The following is an 8913-nucleotide window of genomic DNA, read 5'->3' as shown; positions in this document are numbered from 1 at the left end:
ATCCCATGGAAAGGTGGGAATATAATCAGTTAGAACTACTCAATAGTAAAAAAATAAAAGAATTAAAAGGAGTAAACTGCTGTAGAGGAAAGAGGAAGCCACGAAGTTGGTGGAATAAGGGAATTAGAGAGGCCATCGAACAACGACGGTGGGCATCTCAGGAACACAGAGAAGCAAAGAGGGCGCAGTTATCTGAAGAGGAAATAGGCCAAAAATGGGAATCTTATCAACAAAAGAAACAACAAGTGCAGGTGCTCGTGCAGGCTAAAATAAAGCAGTCCTCTGATCGCTGGCTGGCTGAAGTTCGCGATGCAACTAAAGGGGAGTCAAGAAAATCCTCGAAACATATAAGCTGGCTGGGTAAAAAGCGAATCACAGAAAAGAGGAACAGATTCACGATGCCGAAGGAAATTGTTTAGAGGGAGATGACGCTGTGAAGTACATTGGTTCAGTTATAGCAGTCATTTAGGAAAGACGATAGGGTAATCGCCCCAAATGAGGGAGCAACACAGGATAGCATAGTAGAAAACAGCTTAGAACTAACCAATCTTAACTGAAAAAGGCGGAAGCAAATGTTCCAAAATGCACGTCCGCGGGGATAGACGAAATTCCAACCAAGTTACTTAATGAATTTGGCTCAAGAAGCAAGGAAACGCTGATGAAAGCATTGGAGGCAGTCATAACAAATAAGCAAATTCCGCTCAGCTGGAAACAAAGTAAAGTGAATTTGATTTTTAAAGGGAAAGGTGATAGGATGAACATAAAATCCTTCCGATCAATTACGATAACATCAGTTATATATAGGCTGGCGATGCAGGCGGTGAAATTAAAAAAGCAGTCATGGGTAGAAAGTAATAGAATACTCGGAGAACTTCAGAACGGGTTCAGAAGTGGTCGGCTTAGATGATAGCATGTTCCTGCTTACCCAGAGCATAGAAATAGCTAAGGCGGAAAGTAGACCTCTGTATTTCTGTATTTAGCCTTCCTGGACATAAGTGGTGCATACGACAACGTGAACAGGGAACTCCTGTGGAACATATTAAAAGCTGAAGGTATCGGTCATGAGGTAATTGATTTTATACAGGAAATTTTATATCGAGAAAATAATGTCGAAATAACATGGGAACGAATTAAGTGTAGAATTGTCGAAGTACACAAAGGATTAAGGCAAGGTTGTCCTCTATCACCGCTGCTGTTCATGCTTTGTATGACAATTAAGTATGGAAAGAAGGCTACAAGGAAGCAATCTAGGGTATAATCTGTCGTACAGATTAGGCGAAAAGGTTGTTGAGCAACGACTACCGGGTTTAATGTATGCGGACGATATTGTACTGTTAGCAGATAGCCAGGAAGATTTGCAAACTCTGGTTAATTACTGTGGGGACGAAGGAGACAGTTTAGGTTTCAGTTTTAGTGCAGCTAAGTCCGGTGGGATGTTTTTCAACGATACAACAGATCAGGAGCTTACAATACAAGACCATGAAATACCCCGAGTGGCCGAATACAAATATCTCGGGTTATGGATAAGCAAAGGGCAGATGTACACGGAAAAGCACGAACAGTCTCTCAAAGCAAAAGGGCGAAGACATGCCGGGATAATGAAGCATAGGGCATTGTGGGGGTGCAACAGGTATAAGGTACTGAGAGGTATTTGGAAGGGAGGAATGGTGCCGGGGCTTACTTTCGGGAATGCGGTCCTGTGTTTAAGGGCAGAGGTTCGGTCGAGACTAGAAGTAAATCAGAGAGCTGTGGGAAGATTAGCACTATGTGCCCACGGGAAAACCACAAAAGAAGCAGTACAGGGGAATATGGGCAGGGCATCGTTCGAAGCACGGGAAGCTCAGAGTAAAATCCTATACGATAAACGTCTCAGGAAATTGGACGATAACAGGTGGGCAGCTAAGGTATTTAAATACCTATACAGAAAGAGCGTTGACTCACAATGGCGGAAGAGAACTAGGAAGTTAACCCGCAAGTATGCCAGGCACGAGGACGAAGAAAGACAGAGCATTAAACGACAGGTTAAAAACACGGAAGGTAAAAATTGGATAAATTCAATGGAGAAGAAACAGCAGATCAGGAAGGAAACGAACGTTTTATGATAACTCAAGAGGCAGTGCCCTTCTCTTTGAAGCTATAGGTCAGGATGTCTTAGAACGCGGAGCTATAAAAAGAAATTTAACGAAGAAGAAGACACATGTACAGTGTGTGGTAAATATGTAGAAACGATAGATCACCTCGTACTAAAATGTGATGGTATCAATCGCGATGTCGATGCGGCCACAGTCACGCTTCCTGAGGCCCTAGGGTTCAGAGATAATAATAGTCATGTAAATAAATATGCGGTGGAAATTAGCAAAATGCGATTGGCGGATTGGAGGCACAAAAGCAGAGAGGTGACATAAGGTTAAAAGGGTAGGAAGACGTATTTAAAGAAAATCGAGAAATTCAATAACACACAACACAGACAAAAATAAAAGGCAAAACAAAAATTTGAGCATGGTGGCAACTGCTATCGCCCCGTTTCAAAGGGGACGCTCCTACCTTCCATCCAGAGGTGGGTGGTTGGTCGTGGCTCGCGGACGCTCCTGTGGACGAGTGTTTTTCGATTTCATCGCTAGGCCTACGTCCCTAGGCCCAACGAGCAAGTTCGCCAAATCACTCACGCAAACCCGACCTCGACCGCTATCCCAAACAAAAACAAAGAATTATCAATCCCTACTCCATGTAAGGGTGCTTTGGCTCCCTGCCTCCCACTTCGCCCTCGCTTTGGTGTCCTGACCCGACATTATCCGCTGCCCGAGTCTCAAGAGCGTCGAGCCGCCTTTGCAGTTCGGCGCTCCTTTCTTTCGCCTCCCCAAGCTCGGCCACAGTCCTCACCAACTGCGCGGCCTGGGCCGCCTCCACCTTGACGAAATTTTCAACCTTCGCCTGCAGTGCTACCCGCTTCTCCTGCTCCTCCCTCAGGTTTGCCTTAAGCTCTTCAAACTTAGCCGCCCAATTCCCTTCCAGTTTTTGGACGGCTTCCCTGACGCCCTCGCACGACCTGCACGTGAAGCTAGACCCCACCGCTTCTGCTAAATTCTGGAATTCAGTCTCGTCGAGGAAGCACCAGCGCAGGCACTCGTCGCACTGCACTTGCTCCCCGCCCCCCGCGGCCTTCACGTTTTTCGATTTCATCGCTAGGCCTACGTCCCTAGGCCCAACGAGCAAGTTCGCCAAATCACTCACGCAAACCCGACCTCGACCGCTATCCCAAACAAAAACAAAGAATTATCACACCCTACTGCATGTAAGAATCCGAAGAGCTAGCTGAAAGAACTACCCCCTAGGCCTAACGGGGGAGCCGCCAGACCTAGACAAAGCCAGTACGTTTCCTACTCCTACCAAAAATTCAAAATTTGCGCCCCTACTCCATGCAAAAGAAAGCACTTCAAAACACTAGCTAATAAAGATAAAAGAGTACTTAGCTACGAGCGAAGTCGCTGAAGCCTCGTCCACAGGAGCGTCCGCGAGCCACGACCAACCACCCACCTCTGGATAGAAGGTAGGAGCGTCCCCTTTGAAACGGGGCGATAGCAGTTGCCACCATGCTCAAATTTTTGTTTTGCCTGTTATTTTTGTCTGTGTTGTGTGTTATTGAATTTCTCGATTTTCTTTAAATACGTCTTCCTACCCTTTTAACCTTATGTCACCTCTCTGCTTTTGTGCCACCAATCCGCCAATCGCATTTTGCTAATTTCCACCGCATATTTATTTACATGATTAAGTGGTCATGACTAAGTAAGTGGTCGCCAGCTCGCCGCCGGTGAATCGGCGTAGCTATAGCGAAGCAGCGCAACACGCCCCGAGTGAGGCGACGCTGCCCACGAAACACGCAAGCAGCTATTTGATGTCTAAAAGATGTCTTCAACGGCTAATTCAAAAGCCTAGTAGCTGTCTTGATCAAGACATTTTGTAGCCATGGACGTCTAGAAGTACTTCAGTTAGCCCTGCTAACGTTACGCTAAAAGTTGGCTAATGAACAGCTTGACAAGAACAACTGAAGACTTTTATTAGACATTCCCTCAAATTTTTGCGGCAGCTCTTACAGTAACACGACGTTTGCCCACAGTTACAATTTATTTTAAACGAGGCATGGACATCAGAAAAAAAAATAGTTTATATTGTCGGATAGAGTAACGCAGAGGTATTTTTTCCAGATGTGAAACATGGCAATAGTGTAGTACAGCCTCATTGGTCAATTTGTGCTTTTTAATTAGACCAATCAATTGAATGCCACCTGTCAGAATTATTTTGCAAATCAAATAAGATCTGTATTGTATGCTGATATACTTCCAATGTTCACTCATTGACCTACACAAGAACATCTCTGCGTGAAACACACCATTATTGACAAAACTTCGCCCTGCTGGGTCTCCACCAAATTGAAATAGTTTCTAGCAAAGAAAAATTTTGTCAGTGATGCTGCAGTTCAGGCGAAAATTATATCCTGGTTTCAGCTACAGGGGGCACAATAGCCTTACACCAGTATACGAAACAGAACACTGTGCTGCAATGAGTTAAGAAATAAAGGATAGTACACATCTGGAAAAACACTCTGCAAACCACTCTAACTAGCAATATAAATATATTTTTTCTGATGTCCATGCTTCATTTAAAAGTAAATTGTAACTTACTTTCCGGGTGCCTCTTGTAAGGTAACGCCAAATGCTTGCACAGCATCACGCAGAAATAATGGCCAGTTCTTCGGCATACCATCCATTAGTGAATTCCTTGTATGTTGCATGTGACAAGATACTGAAAGATAAATCATAATATGCTGTTATTTTTTTTTCATAAATTGTATGATGAGCTTTTCATGCATAAAAGGTGATTGCAAGCTAAAATGCAGCAAGGCATCAACTTCACACCATGTCACATACTCATACTTTATTACCTAATAGATTAGAAAAGATGCAGAAAGTGTAATTAAGAAGAGTGACAAATAGCAGCAAAGGTGATCATCGATAAATCTTGAAGATGATTGCCGCCGCTGCCAGAGTAGGCCAGCCTTCGTAGGAGAGCACTGGCTGCCCACAAAAGCTTGCTGTCACAGGCCACCCGTGACGGTTCTTGTGGACATAGGAAAGCAATACCTGCACAGAACAGGAAGAAAAGGGCAAGGGAGGAAATGGGAATGTTGAAATTGGAACTTCAATTAGCAATATGTGCTACGTAAGAAGTTTGGCTCACATTAAAAATAAATTTAAGCATTCCTTTCTCTTAAATTACGGGTATCTTAAGGTATGTATGCGATGATGTTTAAAATGACTAGTATATTTCCTATCATGAGAAGCCAACAAACACTGACACCAAGGACAACAAAGGGGAAATTACTTGTGCTTAATAAATTAAATAAACAATAAATTAATAAAAATTAAAGTGGATGAAGAAACACCTTGCCGCAGGTGGGAACTGAACCCACAACCTTCGCATTTCGCGTGCTATGCTCTACCAATTGAGCTACAGCGGCGTCGTTTTCCCATCCACTTTCTTGGGTATTTATGTGTCCTAGTAGAACACTGGGAGTGTTAGCCAGCGCCTCAACTCAGAGGCCTTGTTCCTGGCATATAGTCATTAAGTTGCATAGCAGAGTCAAAATCAGCCTTTAAATTATTGTATGGTGTTTTGTGGCTAAAAAGCCACTTATCAACTGTCAAACAAGTCTGAGAAGCTTCCTGCAAAATATAATCAGTTTAAAACAGTAATTCACTCTGCAGGTAAATGATGTACTAACTTAATTAAGTTAAATAGCGTCTTATATTGTTGAACTAAAAGCAAGTTTGGCATTTTGCGCTGCCTAGCTGTTGCCTTTCTTTCAAACTTAAACATGACACAGTACAGAGTAAGCAGGTAGCATGCAAAGGAGGACTGGTGATAAAGTAGTGTTCCAAAGTAACACTCCTAGCTGGATCAATCACTTTTGTTGATAAATTTTCAAGTGACCCTAATTGGCTTCGGGCAATACCTCACACAAATGATGCAACACCTTGGATGATGCTTCATACAAAGTTGAAAGTATCTCATGATGTGATCAAACGATAACATTGCCCGCTGACTTGGAAGTGTTAACATGCTGTTTGCGTGAGAAAGTGCGAAGTGATTCGTATAGGTGGCAAATTATCAGTGTATCTATACTCTCAGGTAATTCTGAGCATCTATGCTGACTTGCAACTGAGAAGCTACTGCACACAAAAAGGTGTATTCAAGTAATGGTCCATGCAGAATAATTGCCCACCTAGTGAAGAGGCAAATGTGGCAGGCTAATGGGCCAGGGCAAATAGATTGATAAAATCTGATAACACATGCAATGATATTATTGAAATAAGTGATAAAAAACAGCACAGGTAAAATTGCAGTCATGACAAAATTTTAAAAGCACCTCTGCAAACTGCTGGAACCCTCAGCATCATGCCTGTTCTACACGCACATATGTTGCAGCGCAATCTATATCTCAGACGCATGCGCATCCACAGATCACTTTGTGATCTCCTCACAATAAGGTTAAAAAACAGTCTGGCACAAGCTACTTGATGCGATTCATTTTGCAAGCACCAGCCAAGTGCTTATGGTGGTAGAACGAAATTGAAGTTTGTCCTTGTATGGAAGCCTTGGCCCATGTTTTATCAATTCTAGCGGCAAAGCACACCTTTTACAGCACACATAAATCTTAAATAAGACTGCTTGCTGATGCTGTACAGTAAGTTCCTGTAAAGGAACTAAATCACACAGGAAACATTTAGAATACCAAACTAATCAAATACTGGCTTGAATACTGTTTTAGGCTTGTAGCGCAGCTCGGAAGAGCAAAAAAGGAATAAGGTAGAGGTAATCAAAGGGAACGGGAAAACAGAGTGAGCGCTACAAGCCGAGCTGCGCTACAAGCCTAAAACAGTCATGACATACCAACTCGCCCAAACTGCTACGCTTTTGGCTTGAATACATTTGTGCATTAGGGAAGCAAGGTGTAATGTACACTGTTGTAGAAAATTTTTACTCATGTATGGAATACTTCTATGACACAGCAGAGTTAATTTGTGAGTTCTTACATAGCAATGACTACCTACAGGTAAATTTTGTAAGGCTTAGGGAAACTAATTATTAGTAGAACTGTGTATGTACACTGGCACTGAGAAATTGGTTATAATAGTGGCAGCTTATAATGGACCAGAGCTAAAAAATGGCCGTTGGTGTGACACCAACTAGCTATTTTACCACGAAGCGCTCCCTGGCCTTAACCCACATAAAAAGCACTGGGAGGACCAGAGAGGGTACAGTACATTGGCTTACACTGATCATGATGAGGTCCCGTCATCCAGCTAGCGCCAAGGTACAAGAAGGATGTCCAGCCGTCTATAGAGTGAAAGGGACAAAATAAGATAGCATCAAGTCAGTTGAAAGGCAGATTTGCAATTACACATAAGGTGACCCAGTCACAGTCATTCATTAATAAATGCCAAGCTGTCGTGATTTCACTCCCAGATGAAGCACCTACTAGGTTAAAGGTTTTGCTGCTTATTTAGAACAAAACAAGTGAAATTTGTACATCAGCAGACGATTTAATTTGGAATTGTATAGATGAAGTAAACATTGCAGTTATATTTTTTGTTTTGCTATAAAGTGTGATAGCTACAAACTACATAGTCACTGACACACGCGCGCACACGTAAGTACAAAAGGACACAAAATAAGGCGAGTTCAGTCTGGTTCAGTATTACAGCCAGCGCGTCATCTTCGAATGCACTCCTTTCGGTTGGCTCGTGCTACGTTAACCACAGGCTAACAAGCAGGGCAAAGTTCTGACTGTTGTTGCGGAAGTCGTGGAGCGCGGTAGTGCTGAACGGCTGAACACAAGCAGAACCCTCGTATAAAAGTAATGACGAAAACTCGCAGGGCAGAAGAGCCCATATATCAAGAATTGCCGCGGGTAACACCTAAACATATTCACATTGTTGACGAAAAACGAAGCGCAATGCATTTCACTTACCGGAAAAAGTGTTATCCGAACGTGCGACGTACAAAGACGCACCGAGACACGAAGGCGGCGAACGCAGATCCCGCCATTGTGGTAGTAAGCCGTCGGCGAAAACACGCAATACAGCCGATGTCACGAAGCACTGATGCAAAACACACGGCAAACAGCATCAGCACAGCTAAATGACTCCAGTTAATGTCCAGTATAAATGTACAGAACGGCTTGAACAAATGGCATAACGAACCCACGACCGAGACATTGCGGGCGGGAGTGGCCGTTTTTTTCAAACTTCCTGCCTCCCAGTGTTTCCAGCACAGAATGAGATGTCCGACAAATTTGGATTGTGCCGCCGAAGTGGTCGCAGCGCGGTGGCTCTGTGACACCGCTGTGCAACACCGGCATTTCGCTCCTGCTGCTGCGCGATCATAGAATGGTTTCCAGGCGTCGCGTGCGCGCCCTGTATGGAAAACAATAACACGCCCTTGATTGTTGAAGTTCTGGTGTGAAATTATTTAATATTAAAGCCAATTAACTTTTGTTGCTTCCAACGAGTTCGATTTGTCTAAGGCGTCTTTTATTCGCTAACGTCGACGGCCGACGGTAACCGCACATTTAACACGTCGTTTGGCATTTTATGCACTTTTAGACAAAAAGATCTAGAAAAGTTCTTGAGTTAGACATTCTGAATGCGTTTACCAAAACAGACTCTAGCGACACCCGTAGTGGGTTTTGCCGCAGATAGAATATATGCTAGCATATTCCAAGTGCTGAGGTTATGTTTAGAAGAAATTCTATTTTCAGTCTTATCATAGACCAAGACGTCTATAGCCGTTTGTAGCCATTTCAAGAAGTTTTTAAGAGGTTTTGTGTTTCGTGGGTGCAGCCACAGGAAGCCG

General features: G+C 43.4%; 1 long non-coding RNA gene across 1 annotated transcript; it reads right to left on the bottom strand.

Annotated features, from left to right (window-relative positions):
- Nucleotides 1–4917: 4917 nt before the first annotated feature.
- On the bottom strand, nt 4918–8713 carry LOC135920491 (uncharacterized). The gene is made up of 3 exons (XR_010570266.2): nt 8030–8713; nt 7333–7395; nt 4918–5138 (listed from the first exon to the last, which is right to left on the bottom strand). It is a non-coding gene; the product is annotated as an uncharacterized lncRNA (long non-coding RNA).
- Nucleotides 8714–8913: the final 200 nt, after the last annotated feature.

The sequence above is a fragment of the Dermacentor albipictus genome, unplaced genomic scaffold, assembly GCF_038994185.2.
Source record: "Dermacentor albipictus isolate Rhodes 1998 colony unplaced genomic scaffold, USDA_Dalb.pri_finalv2 scaffold_16, whole genome shotgun sequence".
NCBI lineage: Eukaryota > Metazoa > Arthropoda > Arachnida > Ixodida > Ixodidae > Dermacentor > Dermacentor albipictus.
This window is presented reverse-complemented; position numbering and strand designations above follow the sequence as displayed.